Here is a 27801-nt window from a genome sequence, read left to right on the forward strand (position 1 = left end):
TGTATATAATTCTTTAAAAAGCCGTAAGGTGTGAAATAAACTACTAGATACATACACACTACTAATATTATCGATAATGTCAACGCGGCTTAATTACACAGTGAGCAGAGATAAACCCCGCTGAGACAAAATCAACAACAGTGTAGACCGGACGTTAACAAGGAGCGTCGTATAAAGCGACATGTCAGCTTCCGGCTATTATTACCGTACGATTACGGCTTCAAGCGCGTACAATAATGACGATGGTGTTTAAGCACAATTCGCGTCACTAAAAGGGAGATACATCGCTGAATGATGTGTACATTGGATTGCCTTTCGCGTCCACAAAATCAGGCTTGTGTGTATAAATGTGTACGGTAATTATTATGTAGGATAATTGAGAGCTGTACAACAATATCAACATGATCGACAATCGCTTTATTTTTAGTCGGCCACCGTTATTAAAATAACATTTTAATTTATGCGCGTTTGTGTATATTTACTTGCCAACAAATATCGAGCGCTTTTACGCGATGCCGCGCAAAAACTCAATTTATCAACGAAATTCCTTCAAATATTAAATTATACAATATCTCGCGATTTTTTTGAAAATCAACAATTGTCTTCAGAAAAACAGATAATAGTCATTCGGTTAATCAAATTTTGATTTAACAAAATTTTAGTTTGCATTATCAAGACATTCAACTCTTAGATATTCATAATTCGTCCTTATATTAAAGATCATCTTAAGTATGATTTGAAATTGTCTTAAAATCCCGTTCAGTCAATGAACGTCATATATCAATGAATGGTCACATATAATATTGTATCAGATTTACTTCAGACTTTACTTAAGTTGATCTTAAATATAAGAACCGACTATGAATATCAGCCTTTTAGAAGCTATTAAAAAATACAAATTTTATATAGGCTGATTACATAAATGAAATAAGTAGCCAGCTGATAAGAAATTTACACATAATCTCATTACAATAACTCTTCTTTCTATGCTTTCAAAAAATGTAAATTTCAATTCATTTTTACTCATATACCAATTATTATTATTCATATGGTTAAAGGTAAAAATATTTTTTTGTGAAATAATGAGATAACTTTAATAAATTTTTAATTTCATATAATTTGCTCTGAAAAAAAAAAAAAAAAAAATTTGTCCAAAAAGTAAAATTTTAAATTGGCACAAAACTACTACTATTTCACTAAATTATTTAACTCACCAACGTATTACGCACTTTTTCACGTAACACGTATGTATATGATACTCATTATAAACATTATGTCAGTGAAATGCGTTGGCAAGTCGAAAAAAAATTCGTTAAGCAAAACTCAATTAGCCAACCATTCTTTCATACTTTTATAAAAAAAAATTGCATTTTTCTAGAACTGAGAGGAACACTGGAGCGTCTCGTCCGTTTTCCCTTATTCAGTTATTATACAATTCTGCGAGAGTATTTCCACGAAGCGTATTCGCGAACGCGTCGAGAATATTCTTTTCCACATCCATATTTCTTGCTCGGTCGCATTTCCACAACTTCTGTGAGAATATTTTTATATCCGCTAATGTTATTGTCACTTGCGCAACTCTCTCTTTTGCATATCAGCCGCAAAGAAGCCTCGTCGTCTTCCTCTCGCAAGGAGTTATAATCTGTTAAATATTCCGTCGGCTTCACGATCGTTAAAAAGTCGTAAAACATCATTAAGCGGATTCCCATCGTTCTTTTAACTTTATCCATCGTGATGACCCTCGAGAGAAAGGATCCCCCGCGCGAAGTGTGACTGCCCTCGAAATCTTCTTTATAGCGGAGCAATTTAGCCAGCGTTTTCTGCCCTATTAAGATCTAGAGCTCACTGGAGACTTACCGAACGAAGACGGGACGTTTCTAGGCAACTCTTTCTATATGAATACGTATAGCTAGCTAAGCTGCGTGAATAGTCTGACTCCGTGTTGTAAAGCCGTGGCTGATCGCGAATAAAAAAAAAAGTCTCGCTGTGCTTGAATAAAGTTCCTATTTAAAGCAACACGACTCTTGCGATGAATCAACGAACTTCGTCATCGAGCAAACTTAACGGCCAAACAAGAATTAAATTGTTACATCTCCCTCATGTCGATGAATATTTTCTTTATTTGTACGCCGAAAAATTCAAAAAGCTAGATCCAGTCGAAGAGAAATTTCTAAATTGTTTAAATTTAAGAAATATGAGAATAAACATATAATGAAAAATTTTATCACGTATAGCTAAAAATTTTGAAATAACATACTCGCCAATATGCTGATTTACTATTTTATACGAGGATGTAAACGCGGTTTCATTTTGCTTAAAGCTACGAGGAATAAATTACCCATTAAATTTGCAGAGTATAATGAGAAATCGAAATACGAATAACAAATACACTAATTCATTAGTACAACTTTAATTAACAGAAAAATTTTTTAACGGATTTCTTGTAGTTCAGCAGCACTCGTGATCAACCGCATTTACATTTTGTTCGATCGTGTAATTAAAATTTAACACTTGCCAAATTCATTGATACTGCTAATTAGTAGGAAATTAATAGATCGTGAAACGTTCTGTATTAATTAACGCTTTGTTTGTGTGTGTATATAAATATAAATATATGCACATAAAAATTACATAACAGTGGAAATATATAGGGCATACTAAATTTTTCTTTGATCCTCGTAAAAGTGAATTGCATTCGTTGCAAATAAGTTTTTCACGAGTTATACATCAAACAGTTTCGTTCCAATACTGCTCTCTGATATTTACCTGATAGCTACCAAACTATTCTACCTTTTCAAGTTCCGCTTCATAGAAATGTAGTCGTATGGTATTCTTTTTGGGCAGCCATAGCGCATGGAGAAAGGCAACGATGCGAACAACATATGCATATGAGAGTGTTTGGGCACAAAAGATTCTTTTATGTCTGAATTCATACGTTGCGCGATCTAAAAAAAGAGATCGCCAAAAAAATTTAGCTTCATATAAAATTTCAAAAAGGATAAACAAAAAATTTTGCAATTAATTCAGTTTTGCAAATTGGTTTGAACATATCGATCGAAATTTTTGAAATTATTATGTATGTACACTCGGCATCAGAAACGCTTTAACATATGAATTTATGCACATACCACAATGCATATGCATTTTTTCATTTATATATATGTAAAATATATAATCATACGGAATCTTCTGTTTCCCGACAAACGATTAATTTAGGGGAACATTCTAACAAAAGGTTTTTGTCAACTTATTAAAATTTATTTATTCTTTTCGGAATTTTATTATAAATCTGTATTTCCATACTGAAATATAAAGATGGTCTTAAAAATCGCGTGTAATAAAATGTCTAATAAAACATTACGTAATGTTTGAAAAAGTTGTGAATATAAAAATTTTATCTCGCTATTTCGACGTTGAATTTAATTCAGCCATCAATAGGCTAGCGATACGAACGGAAGAGCAACAGAGTTAACGTGATAGCGCAAACAACTTTAAGAATGCAATTGCAGCAAGTCATCAAACGAGGACGCGCTTTATTACATTCTTGGTTGTAAAGCCGCAGGAAGTGATACGATTCATAAAGCCATCCCGAGATCGATTCATAAATTGAGAGGGATCGTCAAGCGGCTTCCAATTGGCTCGCAAACTCTTGTAGTACTCTTCATCCGATTTCTCGTTCAGCAGAAAATGTAGATGAAATACTCTTTCCGCTGTACTCTCTCTGTTTCTTTCCTATTATTATTCAATCCTTGAATATTGAAATTATAATCAATAAATATCTGCAAGATATCTCTGATTAATTAATTTCCATCGGTAAAACTCGAAGTTTATAATAATACATTTCCAGAATTAATTATCTACCCATAGAATATATAAGGTTTTAAGAAGCCAAAAATAATTATTTGAAATCAGACAAGATAAATGTCAACTGTGACAAATATTTTAAATGCTGATGATCAATTGACAGTTACATTCCAATTTATAATTGAAAAAAAATCAACGTAAAAAAAAGGCTATAATATGTAAGAAAATTTCAAATCGAATATTATATGTATATGTTTAAAATAAATCTTACAGAGAGCTATTTTGGTTTTATATATAAACTTTTTTAATTTGAGGAATGAAACGACACATACATTTCCGTTCCAAATAACGCAAATCTTTTAAACAAGTTCAAGTTTCATATTAAATCATATTCTTGCTAGTGCAGACGTAGAAATATTCGATGCACTACTTCTATCTGACATCGTTGGCGTTACATAACTCGCATAGTACATTGATATTCAAAGAAAAAGAAAGCGTATGCGTTTCACTACTCTTCTTGTCCCCGCGTAATTTGCGCACACAATACCTACATTCACAAAGACGACGCATATTTATGTTTCATATGAAACATATTGGTTATAACTTTTTCTGCCATATGTTCGCGAGCCAAAGATATTTAGTACAAAGTCGAGGAGGAAATGATGACGCGACTCCGGAAGGTCATACTTAATCGAAATACCGTCTAATATCGTCACGAACATGCCTCAAAACGGATACTGTCATAACCACGAACCGTTATGAACTCGAATCTCGAGCTATCGAACGAGCCGTTGACATATCCGTTATTAGAGAGCCTCGAGGAACCGCACACTCAGTTTACTGTATTCACTCGCCCCAACGGATCTCGCTTTGCGAGCCAGCTACTTTAATCAATTCTAGCTTTACCTCACAACGAAATGTTCATTTAAAATCTCTTCTTAATTCGAAGACGATTAAATTATATTCTGATAAAATAAGAACCACTTAAAATTTGCATGAAGAACAGTAAATGATAAAACTCTTCTGCCTCATCGCGTTGCATTCTCTGATATTTTAAAACCTCGAGCGAGTTTACAATTTAATATTCATATCGATAAACCTTGTTAGAGATTTTTGGAAATGTGTACACGAAAGTAACGGAGCTACAGATTGGCTAATTTAAACTCAAGTGTCAAATTTTCATAATTAATACAAATTGAAATTAATTCCACTGAAAGAATAGCCTTGAAATAAAGGATCTCGCTTGATAATGCGACGGCTTTAAATGCGAATTTTAGACACCGATTCTACTTTTCGATTGATGGATCGAAAACTTTCTATTAAGAAATATAATTCTCCACACACATATACATATTATATAAATACACACACGAGGTCATCCAATATGTGCTCGATTTTACGACGTACCTGTTTTGATTTTAAAATGTTAGCAATGTCTCCAAAGTACCGAAACAAAGTAACGAAAGTGGAATAACTCGACAAAAATACGCGACGAACAGCTGTTCCGTCCAAAAGAGGTTCATGCACGCGCGGCAAAACTCAGGATATCAGCGTCAAGAGCGATTTACACTTTCAGCGTAAATCTCTTGGTAACGTACTTTTCTTCAGTTTTCCGAGGGAAGAACGTGCTTTGGCACCGCTCATCTCACGACGGTATCGACACTGTAATAACGAGGTCGCCGACTTTCTGAATAATTTTCGCGGCGCATGCTGCGCTAGTAAAGAAAAAAATACGCATATTCATCCCATGTTCGTCTTGTTCGCTCGAGTGATACATGAATGATACACGAGCGCAGGACAATGTACAATTTTCCGGAAATAAGGGAGAGAAAGAGAGAGGGGGAAATACGACTCGCAATTTGTAGCGGTTGACGGCTCTGCCGGCAATTTACGATCCAACAGCACCGGATGTCATAGCTTCAGGTTGGGCTTTAGAGCGGTGGTTTTCCGCCTACTTAACCGCAATTCCTGGAAAAACGCGTTGCCTTATTGCGCGCTTAAGGATTTATACGCACGTTACCACGCGACACCGTCATTTCCGAGCTCTGCGTGCATATCCGACAAACGTTGTTACATTTACCGTACCATGAGTTTAACTGCCCCACAGTTAAGTTGCTCGCGATTACGCCAAGGCCTTGCTCGTAAAATGTAAGCAAAGAATATCAGGATCCTTCTATGACCGTCACCTCTAATTTATATATAAGTACCTTTTCACTACGTGTCTTATAACGTTTTACAAGCTGTTAAAGTATAAAAATTTGATTAACATTACTCGAAAGTTGACGTCTTCTTAACACACTAAGCTTTTCGATATAATAAGAATTATATCAAATTAGAGAGAAACGTGCTTGTTTAATAAAAAAAAATATATGACAAAATTTGAAACCTAATCAATCTAGTATCAAAACTAATATTTAATGACCATAAGAGATAGCAGAAATTAATTACATTAGAGAAATTTCAAGACATTTTGAGATATACCAACATAAAAACTTTGAATTAAGATTTTACATATATTTTAATGTTTCACAAACTATAAGCACATGCTGTATTTTAATTTATTTATATTTTATTTTATATTAATAAAAAAGTAGTCATAAACATTCAAGAGTAAATTCGTTTGATACTCGTAAAAATAAACTGTCCGTTCTCTTATTATTACATGAAAAAGGATTTGAACTCATGCGAAAAATTCAGACATTCTAAATAAAATAATGTATCTCTTTTCAGACATTTAATTCTTGAAATAAAATTACTTTTATACGAATAAAGTTTATTTTTGCATATAAAGTAAAGAACTGGACTTCCGCATGCACGCATTTCCGCATTCTTCCGCACGCACGCAATTTTTATAGAATTACCTTTAAAATTCTTGACAACATTGCAACCGAATTTTACATAAATTGTCTCTAAAAAGTTACCGGCTTTTTTAGCTCCCAGCTTTTTTCAAGATATTATTGAATTATAAAATCGTCGAGATCTCTCTCACGTGTTGAAATATTTCTAAACTATCCGACCTCAAATGCGCAATGAAACTAAATCCATATCATAGTCAAAAGCATCATATGCACACTTTACGAGTCAATGTAATATGCATATCTACGCCGACATTCGCATGCATGTGAATGTGCCGTACTTAAAGAGAGATTTATCGACCACAAGTCGCATGACTCTGATGTTTGTTTAATTCGCAGCAAGGTATGAATCATCTCGTGAATAAATCCACGTCACGAGAACGAAGTCCGAAAGCCTTTTATGCCGATTAGTCTTTGTGAGAGATAATCAAAAGTTCCAATATGCAGGAACCTGTAAAATGCCTTTCAGTGAAAATTTGATTTACGAGTAGCAATTCGCGATCCCTCGCTCTCTATCGAAATACTTTATTGCAATTTCGTTTGATGATACGCGGTATGCGCGGTTTACGTGATACACCTACATTACGGAATGCGGTGTAACTCAAATATTGATGCGTCCACTCGAAAGGTATTGTTCCAATTTACCCCACTAATTTAATTATTTATAATTAACGTTGTTAAATAACTACGAATTTCTATATTAGCAATAGATATTGCGCAATTTTAAACTGAAGGTTGTTTGAAAGTTTGTAAAATTATTTGACATCGAACATCACTCAAACAGTTTTGAGTAATTAAATTTCAAGTGCAAATTAATCATAAAATCCTTTTAAAGGACTTTCTAATTGATTTTTTATTGGATTTTATTCCAAATAAATCAATTTAAAACTTGACCGTCCATTTTCAATATTAAATATTGAAAATTACAATATCGCGACTAAAGATAAACTCTCATGAAATAATATTTATTGAACTTTATTCCAAATAAATCAATTTAAAAAACTTGACCATCCAAATATTAACCATTAAAAATTACAATATCGCAGTTTAACTCTTATGAAATAATATTACGTGTACTGTGTTATAAAGATAAATATATTAAAAACAAATTAATCTTTTAGACATACCGATTCGATAAATTCGCTGATAAACACATCAATATAATTAATAGTTTCACATATTAATTCGTTAATTCGTGAAGAAATTAAATCGCGATATATGGAAGCAGATAACCGCAAGCACTCTTTATCGTATAATATGTATATGTGTATTCGTAATTTTATCTGAAGCAATTTATTATTTAAATTATTATACACAAAGTGCCTCAAGATTATTGAAAAACTTTTAAAACTTATTTTTTCTGTTGGAAAAACAGAATGTGTTATTTATTGGACAAATTATTAATGATTAATAACAAAAAATGTAGCGCAAATTTTGGTTTCAACTTTGGCTTTGTAAATGACCCAGCACATCTAATGGTAAAATTTTTTAATTGAACTAATTAGAAAAGAATAAACCGTGAGAGCAATATGCTTGGCGATAAAAATATCTTGCATAAAAATATTCAGATATTCGGATGATACGCGGATTTTGCTTTATCATATCAAAAGCTTGATTTTCGTACTGGATAGACGCAAATATCCTAAACGAATGACTATTTTCAGCATGAGCGAATCTTTTGATAAGTACTTTTAGAGTAAAAATCTGTTCTTTATATATGCGAAATATAAAAGATTTTGATATGGTATTTGTGACAACCTTAAAGACGAATATAAAAATATCAACCTCGTTGGTCTGACAATGATGCGTGTTATACGGAGTAAAAGCCAAGTTTGCTTTCGAACTTCAAACGAGGATCTTGTGACAGGAAACCGCGAAGCGGATATCGAAAAGGGATCCTGAAGAGAGAAAGGAAGAGAGAACGAGAGAGAGAGAGAGAGAGAAATGGAAAGCATTCGAGCACGAAAAGTGAAAACTTGTTCGGCCATGAAGAACAGCTCGCAGTAGTACCGGCACGTAGCCACTTGCTAACGCGTTTCTTCGAGCATTGTTGTAGCGAGTACGACACCGCAAGTCTATCAGGAGGCAAACGAACAAAAATGTAAGCGTTGCACGTTTTACCAAAAGATCGATATCGTCATGAAATCCGAAATTGAATTTTCCGCTAGATCCTTGTTTTTCTCGATTTTATTCAGACCCCCCCCCCCCAAAAAAAAAACTTAACTTATAATTCTTTTAAAGAAAACTTTGTCCATTACCATCCCATTTTTAGAGTTTATCATGTTTCATTTGTAGATTCGATCGAAATCGATATTTAAGACGTAGGACAAAGTATGCCAAAAGATATCTCGCGTGTGCAAATATCGTTCTCCTTCTCTTTGCGAATTGAAACTAAAGTAAAAATTTCTGTTTACCTTGAAATAGACAAAACAAATCATCGCGTACATCATTCGTTTTGACTCTTAAGAATTATTTGTTGAGATCAATTATTTGCTAAGATCGTTTTAACTCTTGAGAATTATTTGCTAAGATCAATTATTTGCTAAGAGATGAAAAGTGAAGAAAATTGATCTGACGTAAATTTTCTGTAAGAGAAGAGAAATCATTCGAAAATTTATCAGCGAGTCTGTCATGGGAGATTACGTAGTACCTGAAACTCCCTGTGTAATTGGAGCGAATACGAGTATCAAAGAGGGGCAAGGCAAAGATTTATATCGGCATTATTACCGCGTTTAATCTCAATTAGTCAGTCATGTGCAAGTTCTAGACCAAATTTACGTATGAGACTGGCTACCCGGCACCATTCATGCGCCACACTAATTCACAGCTGATAGCATAAATCAGCGAATGAATACTTGACGGTGTGTAACGTATATCTATTATATTTTCAAGAGCATTAATAGAAACGTAATTATCAATAAATCGATATTATGAACTCTCAACATATATCTGACTAATATAAATCTTAGCTATTAAATTTCGGTAACGTAATTCGGGATTACAAGATAAAAAAAAAATCATACTTTTGGTTCGAGAATACTAGATTTTTAATTTCATTATTCTATAATTATCTCGAAAATTTCCAAGTTCCAAGACTCAATCTCGAGAGTTCTGTCCCGAAAATTCCAATTCAACGAGAAGACCAATAATATCAATCGCGTTACGCCGAAATTGGACGGTTACTACGCAAATTACAGATGCTGCTTTTACAGTTGCTAAGTAGACGAAAGCATCGTTGCATTGGAAAGGGACCGGTGCGGAATTGAGCGTTTGCTCGCGTGTTCCCAAGGACCGCACACTCGGAAACTATTCCGATTATTCCACGCGCTCGAGTTACGTTGCAATGCCAAAGCTCGACCACATAGAGAGAGAGAGACAGACGGATAAAAGAGATGCAAAAGCAAAGGCATCCGCAGTTACCGCCATGCGTTAACGGCGGGTGGTCGAACGCGTTTGGCTTCGAGGAAAATACGTCTCTTTTGAAAGCGACTGCGTATCACATCGATCCCGGAAATGTAAAAGTCGAAATGCAACATTGCATTTTTGGAACGGAATTCTGCGGTTAAAATTTGGTAGAGAATGTATGTTCTTTTCATACACGAAAAAAAACGTATTCTTCTCTCGTGATTCTTGAATTTCCATTACGTTCATATTTTTCTTTTTTTTTTTTTTTTCTTTATAGGGAAACCTTTTTTTCCGGAAGGTTTTTGTAAGCATTAGTACGATTCTCGTTAGCACGATTTTCAGTTAAAAGAGTTTTTGATTTATTAATCTAATATGGTTAGCATTAGTTTATTATTTATTTAAACAAGCATTTAAGAGCAGCATTTTTAACATGTTATACAATAATAATACAATCTTTGTATAGTCAGTTGCAGCTACCCTTGAGGCAATTTTTTTACGTTGCTTTATGACAAATATACACAGAGAAAATATTAAAGTAAAAATTACAATATAATTTTTGTAAAATATACAGTGTACTAACATATAAATCACGCTCTTGATATATTTTTATACATTAATATTATAAACGTATTATATTTTACCAAATATTGTAATTATTCAAATCGTTTGATGCATAAAGAAGTGCATAATTATTAACAAACAATAAAACACACACAACTGCGTAATTTATTTTCATGTATTTTTCATGTAATTTGTACAGTAAAATTTTCTCCGTTGCTACGTATATTATTTACAAAATATAATAATTGTTCATAAAATTCGCATTACGCTTTCATACACTTAATTATGCATTCCTATTTATTTGTTCCATGATTGCTATATTTATTCCATGTCGATACGTGCATTTTTAAGTGTATAATATATAATGCACTTATATACTTCCGTATTTTTAAATTACATTATCTCTCTCTGCATTATTTTCGTGAATCTTCCCGAAAAGTTCACGATAAATTATTATCGGCAGCCACGTTAATGGATAATTCACGAATCCTTAAAAATTTACGCGACTAGAGAAAGCGATTTGTGCAAGGGGTGTTTCGCCAATAAATTTGCTGCTTTCGTTTTAAACCGCTACAGAAAAACGCCGGTCAAAGGCGATTCGATAATTCGTAAATTTCCGGCCAGTATTGCCGGTTTTTAGGTAGGAAAAATCGTATAAGCTACGATATCGGAAAAATTACTTTCGTCCAGGATGACCAAACGAACGTTATTTACGAATCGTGTAGCTATTAAATAATGGAAGATTCGCGTTTCCCCTGCGGCAAAGCATCACGATAGATAGATAATTGAAAATCACGAAATTTGAAAATAAAATATCAAAAATCAAATAGCAAAAAATAAAAAAGAAACAGAAAAATGAATTGTTTCAAAGTGGTTTTTTTATTACATAAAATTTCAATTCGAGGCTCTAGAAAATTTTAATTCGAGGAAAATATCTAATTGATAATTTAAATATTTATAAGATGTGAAAATAAAAAATTGCCACTAATGCGCATTTTTTACTAAGGAAAAACTTGATTACGAATTCACTGAGATGAAGAAGGAGAAGAAGACGGTACAACACTTTACTATTTTAGTTTTACTTATTTACTTCAAAGAATCTTCCATATAGAAAAAAAACTCTAGCCGCGCTCGGCAGCATTCGCGAGTTTTTTGTCATCATCGACCTCGGTTCTTATTTGAATGCCGATCTCACGATGCTCGAAATGATGGACTGGTGTCCAGGAATTGTACCAAACATTATCCTGGATCTCTGCCAGGTGTTCTCTCACGTGTACTCCTCCGGGACTCGCCGCTTTGTATATATCGTCGCGGTTATTTACGCGCACCACGCCGTCTATTAATTACAATTTCAACGACCGTATTTCACCAGGAGAACGGCGAGAGCGCTATTTGGAAAACAAACGGCAGAATGTTTCTGCATAATTATATTCTGTTCGGATATAACCGCACGTCATTGGATACCTCGTTCTATTTTGGTACCGTGCACTTGATAATGCAGGCGTTAACTTTGGATAAGTAACGTCGAGTAAAACATCGCGGAACCAATTCATCTTAGAGTCTTTTACAGATCGTACGTTTCATTTTTCAACATTATAACGCTGACAATGAGAATGTCTCTAAAATAATCTCAAGTCATATTAGGTCTCCTATTAATTTAATCTGTTGTCAAAATACTGCTATAGCTTTATAATATTTTGAGAAACGTATTATTATACAAACAGTTTAATCGACAACCTAAATTATTAGTTTGTCATTATTTCTTTCCAATAAAAAACTTACTAACATTAATTATAAATAAATTGTATTAAAAGCTTCAAATTTAATGACTAAAGTTGTTTCGCAGCTTCTCTCGAATTGAAACACTAACTTTTATTTTCTTACAGTTGCGTCTTCAAATTACCATTATTAAAGTAAAAATTGATAATAATATTTTCTTTAATGCGTTTAAAATTTGCCAAGAGAAGAGAAATACATCTGTCTATATCAAATATATATCTGTCATATTTACATATCAAATATTTACATATCCGTAAAGTCAAAAACACATTATAATATAATCTTGAAAAAATTCATTTTGTAGGAAAAATAAGATTTATAAACATAATTTTTTTTATATTAAAAGTTCAAGTCTAAAAATTTCGCATCAAAATTTTCAGGGAGAATGCAATCCTATAAAAAATATACCGTCATATAATATAGTCAAAAATAATAACGAAAAAAAAATGACTAGATGTGTCATATATTAGGGAAGGCAAAGAAAAAACAACGGCGGCATTTTGGTCGCATGGCCACATCTCTGCCCATAAAACGATGTACGGAAAGAAAAATAGATTTTTTTCTGCCCCGGTTTTTTCCTGCGAATTTATAGAACGTAAGAAAGAATTTACATATTTACACATTGAATTTTAAATTGAAAGTAAAGAACTTTTCGAAATATAATATCAAGAATCATTGTCCGAGCAATTTCTATATCAAGGATTAATTCGGCATACTAACAATTGCGACAGTTGCTACAATTGCCCTTAATTCTGTAAATTTCTCTACTCCCAATTGGGAAATGCTAGCAATTCCTTCGCGTAACATCTCATGAGGTAACGAGTAATATCAGTCGAGCATGACACAATTCATTACATTATCAAATCATATCCCACATTAATATTGATTAATGATTCTGTTGAATAATCTGATTAATAATCCTGTAATCAACGTGACATTTATAATATCGATTACATTTCCATCATATTTTTATATTTGCCTTCTATCTCTCGCAATAGCATTTTAATAATAGCATTTTGATTGGATAAATAAAATTATTTAGTTATATCGAAATAAAAACGTTTTTATTCTTTCGAACAAAATAGATGGAATTAATTCCAATTAGACATTTTATTTGCTTGAAGTTAAGATCCCATAATTGTGGAAATTAGATTTCGCGTAATTCACCGAAACTAATATCTGTCCAACGACCAATGTCGATGAGAAATGCATGGCTCTCGGAAAACGTTCACCGGAACGTTCTTGATTTAAATGCAGAAATGGTTTTCAGACGAGCGAACGCTATTAGTTTGTACTTACGTACAAGAAGAGAAATTCGGTCAAAGAGCGCGATTAGTCATTAAGAGAAATTATCTTTGTCTTTCTCTAGACACACAAACTCTCTCTCTCTCTCTCTCTCTCTCTCTCTCTCTCTCTCTCTCTCTCTCTCCCTCTCTCTCTCTCTCTTTCTTTCTCTCTTCTCCCTCTTCATCTTCGATGTACAGTTCATCCTTGCCACTAGGGAACTATTCACATCAGTCTTCTTGTCCCGAAACGTGGATTACACGGCCATTGAATCCGTAAGTGAAACTGTCTGGCTTTTCGTCGACTAATCTACTTACGCTTCTCTCTCTCTCTCTCTCTCTCTCTCTCTCTCTCTCCCTCCCTCCCTCTCTCTCTCTGTTTGATAATCTTATAGAGTTCGCGTGTGTTAATTATTCTCTCAGCACGGAGACTGACTTCCCTTACGTCGCTTTCAATGCGGCAAAGTTTAGATTACATATAGTAACAGGTTACTATACCGAAATTATGCATCAAAACAGTAATATCAAATTTTCACTACGGTCTCGATTGTACAGTTTTTTATTCCGATACGATTCCATTAAATGGTTAACATAATGTCAGTATATACAATATTAGAATTTAGTTTTTCCAATTTTTCAGGGGAAAGAACTTATTTGATTGAACAGTTTTGCTCTCATCTATTTTCAAATCTTTTTCGCATAAAAATGTTTTGTATCTCCTTGACATAAAAAATGTATTACAATACGATTTCTTTAGTGAACCTTCAGAAAATGCATATATGCATAGTATTCTCAACAAAAATATAATAGAATAAAAAATGAGCGGTTTCATAAATTATTCCTACAGAGTAACGTAAATTACAATTATTTTTATTTCTCTAAATAATGCAAGATATTCGCTTCTATCTATTTTATCTATCTTCTATCTATTCTTCGAAGCTTCTATCTATTTTATATACAAATTTGTGTGTATGTGTTAAGCTCACATCTCATTTCGTGGAAACTCATTAATTGTTGAAAACTGTTTCTGACTATATTTTTAATAGGTTTAGAGCTCATGATAGATTAAACAAATAGTTCTGGCCGTTAAGTAAAAACAAATCCTCAGGACAAACTGAGACACCAAGTTCATGCTGCGTTTCACTTTGTCGACGATTTTTTAGCATTTCTTGCCAGATTTAAGCGCTTGAGAATTTCACAATAGTTTTACAAAAAGTTATATCCGTAAAAATTATTAGAATATTAATTAAAATACAAATTAAATTGTCAAATTAAACACTGGTCATATTTCAATACTTCAATTTTAAATGAGATTTTGTGTTATTTTGCAATCAATTTTAACTTCTAGCGAGAGTCCTATGCGTGTTTCTATGAGAGTTTTATGCGTAAAAATTATTATTGTTAGAATATTATTAAAATATTAAAATATATAAAATACATAAAATCACGCGTAATATTTTTATTCAATAATATATATAAATATTAAACATATAATTATATACATATATATAAGTATTATGTTTTACAAAAGAAAATTGCAATTATTATTATTATTATTATAAATATTTTGATGCACAAATAAATAATCGTTAACAAACAATGGGACAAATACGTAATTTATCAGCTTTATAATATGTATATATATATATAGTTATTTATAGACGAGCGGAAATATATATCTCACTTCGGTATTTATACGTCGGCATCTCGGACAGTCTAATTTGTTTAATTAATATTCTAATAATTTTTACGCATAAACTTTTTTGTAAATCTATTGTAGAATTCTCAAGCGTTTAAAATCTAGTAAAAAATACTAAAAAAATCGTCGGATTAAGAACATGAGACGCAGAACGTGCACTTGGCGTCTCAGTTTATCCCGAACTATTTATTTATTTTTTAGTTTAATAACCAGAACTTTGTTTGTTAATCTGTCAAAACTTTAGAATTAATAAAAATAAAGCCACAACTCTCAACAATTAATGAGTTTCTACGAAATGAAACGCCAATTTCACACACCAAAATTACATAATTACTCTACTTTTAAAAAATCTATGATCAAAAAAAATAAAAAGAACAAAGTAATTCTTATTTCAGAATTACTATAATTTATTTTTAAAATAGCACATTAAAATATAAATTTTCTAAAGAAAGCGATATACAGAAAGAGAGAGAGAGCAAGAGAATGAAATGTTTAGCTACTTGGACTATCAGTCTTAATTTTATAGACAATTTTTGCCACTGATCTGATACATGATCACTTCACAAATCTAGTAAACTTCATTTTAACGCGGTACATCGTCTTCTGTTATCAATCGATTGATCGAGGTTCAAAGGTCTTGAGAAAAAAAGATTGATCTCGTCGGTGAGCCATGATAGGTCGCGGTGGGATTTCCAGGACAATCTATTGTCCCGCTTAGAAGACTCTAGTATCTAGCGAGGAGTTAACAAAGGATTTACGCCTCGAAAGAGATAAGAATATTTATTGCTTCTTACTAATGTATGCTATTGAACGAGCTATTAAATTGGCATAAAAAGATTTCAGGCTTAAATGTCTTAAGTCTTAAAATATATCTAAAAAAAATTAAATATATATGAATCTAAACACTAAAATTATCTATCTAAAAATTAAATAAAAAATGTATAATTTATGTTATAAAAAATCTTCACGTTTTTTTAGAGAAAAACTATTTTTTTAATTTTATATACATATATATACATATATATATATATATATATATATATATATTAAACTTTAAATATTTTATAGAGATGAAAACGTTCAAAATAAAAAATTTCTTCATGCTGAAATTTCTAACGTCAAAGTTGACGTACTAATAATTATACCTCTTGTATTAATATATTATAATATAACATTTTTATGTTATAATTTTAAAACTTTAGAATTTTTTACAGAATTAAATCTTTCTTATTATTTTTTCATGAATTTATATATCATTCTTATGAAATGTGTAATAACTGAAAGTCGAAAATTATTTTATAAACTTGTTTTACTATAAAAAAGAAGCTTTTATGGAATGAGACATTCAAAGCATTCAAATTTCATATTTCAAGTACTTTTTAACAATTATTCCTAATCCTTACACTTATACATACACCAATTGTGGCGGCTTTTTTCGGAAAAATGGTATGTACGCGACTAGTAAGCATCGACAGACTTATCGAAGCTTAAGATAACAAATGAAGTTAATTACTGTCGTTAATGCTTCGTTTAATGAACGTGGGTTAGCGCGAGTATTATCAACGCTAAGCGAATTAAAACCCACGCGATAAGCTGGGAAGTATTGCAATGAGATGCATCTTGCACGTGTAATTCCAACAAACGATGAAATTTGCGGCATATATCGACAAAATTGTAATGTAAGCATAGTAATATTGCAGTTGACAGCTCTCTGCAATGTTTAAATCACGATCGATATTAAATTTTGCAAAAAAATCGATAAATTCTTCGGTAATTTGTCATTCACATTAAATTGCCATTTTATGTGTATGTATGTGTGTGTTAAAGTTATTAATACAATTTACATACAAATCAAAAATACATAAATTCAAATGCAGCGACTGACAATTAGCGCATAACCAATCATGATTTTATTAGCAGAAATGTAAATGATAAAACATGCGAAACTTGCAATAATTTCTGGGAAAGTTTCTCGATCTATAAAATAAAATATATTTATCTACGATTAATTTGAAAAAATTGTGTATATATAAAGTTCTAATATTGTGAAAAGAAAAATTTAAAATTATTTATCTTAATTTATTAATTTAAAGATTTTATAATTTTGTTGTATTTTAACTCAATTACTCGTCTAAAAAAAGATATAGAATAAAACGTGAAATTCATATTCTTTTTTCAAAAGAGAGAAAGGAAGAGAGAGAGAGAGAGAGAGAGAGAGAGAGAGAGAGAGAGAGATTTGATATAATTAAAAAAATTCTCTTTTACATGCACACACACACACACACACACACACACACACACACAGTTTTGAATGAATGGTTTTTGATGTATTTTTTATTTTGAAATTGAATTAAGAATACTAAATGCTAGTTTGTGCTATACGAGTGTAACTGATGCTCTTATACATATCGAAATACAGTATCGAAAAATTTAGGAGAGAATGTAGGTTTTACTTTTACATTTCTTTTACTTTACTTATTTTTTATTATAATACAGATTCATACTACTATTCCATTTTTAAATCGCGTTGCAACGATGGCACGTGATACGGATCATTTAAAAGTCGGATTCATTAAACGAAACTGAGAGACAGACGAAATTGGTAACCATAAATTTTCCTATTCCCGCATTAACCGGGTCGTTATCATTTTAATATCCGCCGTGGAGACCGATAGAAACTTCGACGGCAGAAATCAGCCTATGTGACGAATTCATGAATATAAAGTAGATGCGTACCGTTAGTTTTATGAGTATCGACGGGTATTAAAGCTGACATGGATTGTATACGCAGTATTTCTTCGCTATAAAATATGTGAACTGAGAAGATCGATAATAGGCTTTCTTGATATTGACTGAGTCAAAAGAACCTGACAACTTTCAAAATAAAATAAAAAATGAAATATGAACTTAAATATTTATTTTTTGTCAGATAACAATAGGATATGAAATGCTATTTGAGTATATTATTTAACCTTATTCATTTTAAAAAAATTTTTCACGTTTTATCAAATGTTCTCCGTATTATCCTACATTGATGTTTTGTATGCAACATCGCTGTTTGCACCATATTGTCTGGTATAACTAATTTTTTTCCCGTATATTAACGAACGAACAGGCCAATATACAAGAAAAAATTGCAGTTATACCAGACAACATGGTGCAAAAGTGATGCGAATATGTGTGATAGACTAGGACAATGTAGGATAAATACGGAGAGCGTTTGAAAAAATCTTTTTTAATTTTAAAAAATGAATAAGAGATCAAATAATATACTCAAACTACATTTTATATCTTATTGTTATCTGACAAGAAATAAATATTCATATTTCATTTTTTTATCTTATTTTGAAAATCGTTAGGTTCCTTTGACTCACCTTATACAATAAAATATCGTACTATCGTAACACAAGCTGGAATTTAAAATAAGGTTTTTATCATTATAGTATCGCTAATTTAACATCTTTACGTAGATTTATTTTTCTTATAAAAAAAATATATTATCATCTCAACATATTTTTTATGGATTATTTTTGACATTAATTTTTAAAGAAATATTAATTTTTAAACAGTTTTATGTGCGCACTTGAATTTTTTATATTTACTAGTGTTTAATGAAATTTTAAAGCCTATAAAATTGATGGAAAATTCAAACAATTGCTAATAATGATTTATAATAACGAAAGATTTTATAAATTAGCATACATGTCATTTTTTATGTCATCATATGTATGTTGAATTATCGCGAAATAAAATAATAACTACCTTCACAATTATTTTTTCATTGATTAAGCAAGTAATTTTTCTTTTTAATGAAACTATCATAGTTTAATAAAAAAAAATTACGAAAGGTATCAGGTATTGTATGATTAATCCACAAGGTCTTCGTTATGTAAAATATTTTACAAAAATGTGATATATTTTTATAATTTGGCACTGTTTTGACAGTTGCAACTTCAATAACTGAAATTCGGTTATTGACTTTCCAACTTGTTCCTTTTTCAATATAGTTTTTGTCATGTTCTCTAAGTTTGTTACAAACTATGATCTACTTTTATTGACGAAAAGTCATCGGTTCGAATGTAAGATCCAGAAAACTTTTTCGCTTATTTTGTCACCTACAATACCGCAATTTCAAAATCGCCGATTTTTAATATTTTCCTTTGACATTTTCTCTTATGCGTCTCGCTATTTCATTATCCCTTCCCGTCTTCATTATCTTACCTTCATTAATACTAATCTGATGGTGCATACGATTAGCTGATCCTTCGGAAATCCATCGTATTAACCGTTGAAACACAGAGGCTGATGCGAAACTTTCGTCGCAGGAAATACCGACCGGTTGCTCCGCAGTCAGCCGAAGTTTACATCCACTAACGTCACGATAACACGTGCGTATGCAAATCGCGTTCGCGTACTTTAATTGGCAGTACGCTAGTCAGCGCGATAGAATGGAATGTAATAGGACCAATAGAAGGGAAGATTCAACGAGAGGTAATTCCGGTCCAATAGCAAAGTTTCATCCCCCTCGTTAAACAAAATATCATCTTGTAATATGTATACACGGTAAATGGATGTATTTTATTTAGATAAAGTAAAATTATAGCCAAAAAACGCGCACAAATTAATTAAAGTTTTAAAAATGTATGTGAACTGGACAAAATATTTTATTATATTGCGGAGAAAGATAGACGTATCAGAGTAGAAAATTAAAACTAAAATAAAAATAAATAAGAGATACTCGAGTTTTTTGTCTAATATCATCTTTCACTACGTTGACGCGATATCGTCTGACAAAAAAGGTACTTATACTACTAGTCCGCCATTTAACAGAAATATATTCTCATTTTATTTTAGCTGCTTTAAGAAATCGATATTAATGATATTAGCGTTATTATCAATCACTTTGTAAATTTAACTTTTTTTATCAAAATTGCTGGCGTTTATTATTAATACTAATTCTTTTAAATTTTTATTAGTTTCCTTCTTCTAACACTATAATAAAGAAACAAATAATTTCATAGTGGTAATTTTTTTTCTTATTAATAATTTATTTATTTTTTTCCTTTGATTAGTTTATTGCGTATTTAGCTTTAAGCTAAAAACTGACAATTTCTCTCCGCTATTTACATTATAACTATGATATTTGAAAGCAAAGAGTTACTAAAGCATATAATTATTGATTATTGTCATCATTGATATAATATGATATAACGATAACATTGTGTTATTATTATTTATTATATAGTATATTATATACAATTATCATTTCAAATAATGAATTCAGATAAGGAAGGATGGAATTTTACAAATATATATAGTGACTTTGAAAGATGCTATTGAATGCTCTAAAATATCGAGTGAATACCATCAAATCATATTGTATGTTATGCGCGTTGCAATTACTTCTGTACTTATATTAATAAATGTAAAATGTAATACATACTTACTATAATAAACTTTAAAAAAAAAATTACTATTTTCAAGCATAATAATTAAATTAATCATATAATATAAAAATATAATGGTGAAATTTAATCGCTATTATAAATAATCGAAATAATTTTACTTGTTTTATGTGATACTCTTATTTAACGAGTAATAATGATTTAATTTAATTTACAATTGCAAATTTATCATATTAATAAGATATTAATTAATTATAATAAAAATTAATATTGTTTATAGAATTTATTGTCAAATTTATATAAAAATGTTAAACTTGCAATGCAATCAAGTATAAAAGTACGCAAAATTTTATATTCTCAACTAAAAGAGTTTATTATTTTTATAATACTCTGAATCTGTTCGATAATTGTTAGCTGATAAGATTTTTAGATATAAGTTTAATTATTCTCTTTTCGCCTAAGAGATTCACCAGAAAATTTGCAATTTCTATTATCTGATTTTACGATTATCCTAAAATTGTTCATACATATGAAGCGTTTAACAGAGGCAACGCTTTAAAGAAGTGCAAGTAGGAAGTAAATCTATGAAAGTAGCAAAGATCAAATATGAAAATGCAAACAGGAGAACTTCAATAAAGGGCATTTTCAAACAATTTCCGTAAGATGCGATTTTCCGAGCATAGCCAAGCGCGTAGTCAAAAAGAGATTATGAGGCGCGTGCCTCTTAAATACAATTTCTTCGCAAATAGACGTCCTCAGCATACACGTGAGATAACAAATGCCAATATAATATATAAAGTGAGAAAGAAACTCAAAATAGCTTGTTTTCAAAAAAATTAAATTTATATGACTACTATTTTTAAATAATTACTTGAAAATACAAAGTTTATGTTTCTATCATAAAGTTATGAAAATTAATAATATATGTATATAAGCTAAAATGATGAAAATTAATAAAATATATATATATATATATATATATTAAGCTGGCGAAATAACGTTTATATTTATTTGATGCAATCTCACTAATATTAATTATTACTGTGCCTATATCTAGTCCAACAACAAGTGACAAGTATGTTCGATACATTTTCGATTATTCAAATAAATATTGTATTCGACCTAGTTTGCACGGGTTAAGAAGGCTATAAATGTGTATATATCTATCTTAAGCGATACGGAACAGTTGGAATATGCGTGAAACACATTCCAACATGATTCATGAGAGTGATATCGCAGCTATCTGTTATTCTATTTGTTTCAATACACGTACTTCGCCTGATGTTACATTCAACTGGCAACATCCAACAGAGAAATAATAGACGATCCAAATAATAAAATAAAGTAATAATATATACATCTATGAAACGTAATTTAATTGTAAAATAAATTAAATTTTAATTGTTAAGAAGCTATCCATAAATATGACAGTAAGTAGTATCAGATAAGATTCTATAAAAAAATAACAAACATTTATTTCTCTTGATACATTCTAAATTCACAAATTAAATTTTAAATCTTTAAGTTTTAATTTTAATTTACAGGCAAAATAAAAAAGACTTTTAGGAAATCGAGTAATAAATATAATGTTATCAAGAATTTAAATAATTAAAAAAAAGCTATGTACATGTTATTACATGTTAAAAATGTTATGAAATAAAGTTTTATTTATTCAATACGCGACTGTACACGTAAATAAATATTCATTGAAACAAGTAATACAAATGTTAGCTTTATGTCAAGAGAAAAAAGAATTCCATGGAATTTCATGAAAATTAATGTCGCATAAAAATATCGTTTTGAATATTTGCATTGTTAAAGGAATCGTTATGTCTAGTCTTTTAAAAAGATAAATAAAATAAAAAATGAGAAATGTAGAGTGAAAAGGTATAAATAGATATTTACAACTAGAAGTATAAATTTTTGTTAAAAGTTGCCAAGGATATAAAATTATTTGTCGCTGATACGGTAACGTTCTTTGCTTTCACGACAAGAAAATAAAATAAATTATTGAGTTCTTTACTATTGTCAAGGAAATTATATGTCAATCTAATACGTCTATCAGTCAGATCAAACTCTGAATAATCCAGAATATTCTCGATGTCAGCGAACTGTACAAACGCTTACATTAGACATCTGTAAATTGCGTTTTACCACAATTTGATTGTATATTGCATATTATTATAATATAATATTATCGATATGAAACATAACGCATGCGTAAATGCATTTCATCTGTTTGAGACGTAAATTCAGAGAGCTGTCACGTTTAATCGTATTTTCTTCGCGTGAAATATTACAACTAATTTGTTTCGACGAGCCCGGATTATTGTTTCACAAAACGCTCATCGGAGCCACGATGCTATTACAAGCTGCGAATTTCTCGTTGGTCCTTGCTACGTGATCGATTTGCAAGTTTCATTAGTCCCCGACTCTTCATTTGTTTACGATACGTGCGCGCCTCGGTCGCCGGAAACGAGTCGTTTGTTACAATATATTTTCGCTTTTCGGCCGTCCGGGGAGATCGCGGCTGCTGGATGGAAACATCTCGCGGAATCGCAATATGCATGGAACGTGTTATGCATACACACAGACAGGAAGAGGGAAAATCTCGGCGTTACGCTTCATCGCGTCGGGAGCGTCAACTCTTGCTAAATTTATTGTGTTTTTACTTACGTCGAGATTAACCCTACGTGAATAATATTCCAAAGTAGATGGTTTGAATCGAAAAAAGAATATGTATATCATCAATTTCGGAGATATCAATTATCCGAGTTAAATATGCATTAAGATATATATTACGTTACATTTAATATTATAAATAAACATCTTTTTGTACCTTTTGCACCTGTATAAAATGTGAAAAAAATTTAGCACGCTAAATTTAGAACTAAGAAGAGCTCTTAATATTTAACAAGTCATTTTCTGCAACTTTTACAGTTTCTTGCTCGAATTGGTAATTCTGTGAATAATGGCTTTTTTTATCTTGGACTAGTTTAACAATCAAAACTCAGTTTAACAATCGTAATCGCGTTGAAAGAAGCAAGAGCTGTAATATATTTGAATTCAGAATTAAAGATGTTTCTTTAAAATATTCCCCGCGTCAAAATATGGAGATACTATTACTGCGTGCATAAATCTTCAACTTTTGTAATAAAAAAAATGGTTGAAGTCTCAAAAGAGCTAATAATACTTAGCATTTCTTTTCCATATATATACTCTTTGTGTCTCTATGTTAGAAAACTGAATTTAATTCATGTTTATGAATCTTAAATAAATTATTCTCTCAAAATACCTCTGCGTTTTAATATCGTTTGAAACAGTTCCCTCTTAAATGTATTATTCGAAAATACGTTGGAGGAAAACTTTACGGCAAAAGCGATGTAAAATGAAATGCACGATTGTAAATTTTGCGCAATTTGTCCGATATTTAGCGGACCGTGCCTCGATTAAATTGACGCAATTTGCGATGAAAAACGTGTCAGTGGAGTGAGCATTTCGAGTGTGGAATTTTTTATGTTTGCGTACCTGAGTGGGAAGCTCGCCATTCTGGCTTTCGCTTTATCTCGATACTCGATTCTTTGTATCTTCTTTCATACTAGGTGTAAAAAAAAGAGGAATTAAAAATTTAATGACGCATAGTACTCACATCACAAAAGAATAGCTTAATTATCGATAATCTTTTTATACTTGGGAGAATACTTTATACTATAATGATTTAAATAATTCACTTGCACGTATTCCTCGTTAATACGTCCTTTTTTTCGTAAAATAAGAAAACGTTTTTACTACTTTCAACCTATTTTCGTCGTGTCCATTTCCATGTTCATTAGCCGCTGAGACATGTATATGTGTAGTGTAGAATAAAAAAGGTACAGTGTAATTTTTTACTAATCATTCGGCACGTAATGTTGTCCTATATTCATGTAGCTGCCTTATTCACTTGTTACACGAGACATTATTTTATAATAAATTAATATTATTCAATGTATTTAATTTTATATCTACATATTAAAATTATGTATAATTATACGTATTAAAATAATATATATTTATTAATTTTACATAATTTTTATTTTAAAAAATTGTATCTTTATCTTTATTTCTTTTATTGATCGATTTAATAATAACTTTCTCAGTATTGAGTTTTTACAAAGATTGAAAAAAAATTATTAATATTATAGTATTTTGTCAGAAAAATGATATAATATACACTAAAATTCTGAATTTTCAATATTAAAAGAGAGAATTTAAAATACATATAATAATTCAAAGATATTACCAAAAAAATTTTTAACATATGAAAAATTCAAAATTACATGCACGTGAAAAAATTAATAAAAAATCATAAACATTTAATTCTATCTTTTTAAATGAGTTATCATAAGTTCTGCATAATTTTGCGTATAACTCATGACAAGTAATCTAATAAAGCTTTAAATTAGTCGAGAATTAGCTGCCCTATCCACAACAATCTGGTAACAAGCTTAACTTTCAAAATAGCGGGATAACAATTTATATTTTGCAAGGATTTTAAAGATGACAAATATGCGAATGATCGATGTCTGTTCGATATGTCAAGGTAGCTTAACCATTAGTCATCCGCGCCTGTGTAACCCACAATTAATTATTATCCTGATAAATGTCACACGCTAGGTATTTCGAAAATAAATCGTAATATTCACGGTGATAAGCGCGACTGTCGAAGTGTATATCCAATCGTGCAGGTGTCATATAATTTAATAATCGTTTGATGCCCGCTTAAAGTTAACAACTGATTTCACACGACATACACATGATGAACTTTCAATTAGAAAATCAAAAATACTAATTACGAATAATATTAAATATTTTATTAATATTTATAAATAATATATTTTTTAATTCATTTTATGTATATATGCATGATAATTCGTAAGTTTGACATATATAAAGTCGAAAATTATTTTAAGATGTTTTATAAAAGGATAAAATAAAATTTTATGAAAAATATATAAATTTTAAAATGATTACGCCTTTTGAATTATACTACTTTTTATATTTAATTATGTAGAAAAAAATCTAACAAAAAGTCAAAAGCTTTTTTTAATTTCATAAATATAATGATATTTATTAATAATTTTTAACGTACATTAGCTTTTCTAAGATTTTTTTATTCATTATTCAAACGAAAATTAGTTGCCCTCTAATTTATGTTGCATTTGAATAGCCTTTATTCATTAGAATAAAACGAATCTCACATATTACTTTAGTATTATATATATATATATATATGCAAGTTTACGCTCAGTAGTTTAACGGTAAACAAACTCCTTTATTTCAAACAAACTAAATATGGTTTCCTAAAACCCATATCTACATAATGCGACTTGTACTTTGTTTTTGTTCATAGACCGTTGCATACATATATGCTGTCCTGCTTTTATGTCCACACGAAAATAAACAAGTCCCCTATCAACGCTGGTCTAGTTCCCTGAGGAAGTTCTCAAGGGACTATTCAGGGAACTTTGTTTCCAACCAACAACCTTTCTCAGGTGTGTACCATATAGGGGGAGAAGAGCACTGGAGGAAACGGTTGAGAGTAACGGGAAACTACATATAATACCACTTGACAAAAGACAAGAAAAATTATGAGGGAAAGAAAATGATGTATGCGCACACACGCATCGTGGAACAACCGCAATTGTTCCCTTCAATTCGTAGAAATAATATTTAAACTTCCAAGAGATAATGCAACGGTAGAATAATCGATATTTTTGCAGATTAAATTACTGTCAAAACAATGTAAGTTTGAAGAGACCACAAAAGTTAAAAGTTTATATAATGTTTGCAATATATTCGTTCTTTCTCCCTCTTTTTTGATAAATTAATTATAAAAAGAGAAAGAGAGAGACGACCGAGTTAACTAATAAGAGAAAAGTTTCAGTGACGTCCAAACGTCATTATACGAGCGAGCCTTTATTCTGTAGATCTTGCAGATTCAAATGCCTGCATCGACTTTAGTTCGCTCGATTCCAACTTGAGAAAATGAAAAGCGAGATTATATCAAACGGATAATAAGCAGGTCTGTAATCAGTGCAGAACGAATGCCACGAAATCCACGGGGGACTTTACTTGAAAAGTTTCGTGCTCCATATTCTCAATAGCTTCGAGACGCGGAAGTGTTTCCCCTTCGTTCTTGTAAGGAGAATGAAAGGTACGAAAAGTTCGAAGATATGAAAGGTACGGAAGAACGGTGTCTGCAACGCGGTAAATGGAAAACAGAACGATGCACAGGGAATAAACGTACGCACGAGCGATAACACATACAGACACGTATATGTACATATGTACATACGTAAAACGGTACGTAAATTCGCGCGCAAACACCGATATCCGTGATGGATGTTTTGAATCCCCTTACAGAAAACGAGTTTTGACAGCGGATTCTATACCAGTATGTATAATTTCAAGTCCGAAAATGCACCTTTATCTTCTGACTACACACATAGTGTTTTTACTATGATTTTGTTATGCTTAATTTTTAATAAAGGAATCATTTTTTTAATATTGTAATAATATTATTAATAAGACAAAAAAAAAGAAAATTTCTGTGATATTTTTTATATTAAATATGATTACGGTCTACAAATTGCTCTCGTCAAAGATCAGACAATTTTGAAAAATTTGTAATTAAAATTATAAAAATGAAATATTTTAATGTATATTATCATGTTAAATATGACATGTTGAAAGGATTTTGTTGCAATAGACATTAAGTATGTTAAAAGGATTTTTAGTCGTCAAAAGAAATTTAATTACAACAAAACTTTTTGAATATTATAATAGTAACATAATGAAATACATTAACATAGTTATTTTTTGCAACTTTAATAGGAAATTGTTTTAAATTGTAACGTTATAGTGCAATTTCAATACTAAAATCGTATCCAAAAAAAATTATAAGAAATCATTCTTTCTCATATGTATTCACAAAAATTTTTTTTGTTGAACCATATAATTTTTTATAT

General features: G+C 30.8%; 1 protein-coding gene and 1 long non-coding RNA gene across 3 annotated transcripts in view; one reads left to right on the top strand and one right to left on the bottom strand.

The window, feature by feature from the left end:
• The window catches only part of LOC140672407 (alkaline phosphatase), a 182593-nt gene that overhangs the window by 128010 nt on the left and 26782 nt on the right, over positions 1 to 27801 (bottom strand). The window lies entirely within an intron of this gene.
• LOC140672413 (uncharacterized) overlaps positions 1 to 27801 on the top strand; it is a 90313-nt gene that overhangs the window by 29987 nt on the left and 32525 nt on the right. The window contains exons 2-3 of one of the 2 annotated variants that reach the window (XR_012047888.1): positions 26184 to 26575; positions 26770 to 27410. The exons of the other annotated variant lie outside the window; for it this stretch is intronic. This is a non-coding gene — a long non-coding RNA (uncharacterized lncRNA). Of the gene's footprint in view, positions 1 to 26183; positions 26576 to 26769; positions 27411 to 27801 lie in introns of those variants that run through there. 2 annotated transcript variants of the gene reach the window in all.

Source organism: Anoplolepis gracilipes, chromosome 13, assembly GCF_047496725.1.
Source record: "Anoplolepis gracilipes chromosome 13, ASM4749672v1, whole genome shotgun sequence".
NCBI classification, from domain to species: Eukaryota; Metazoa; Arthropoda; class Insecta; order Hymenoptera; family Formicidae; genus Anoplolepis; species Anoplolepis gracilipes.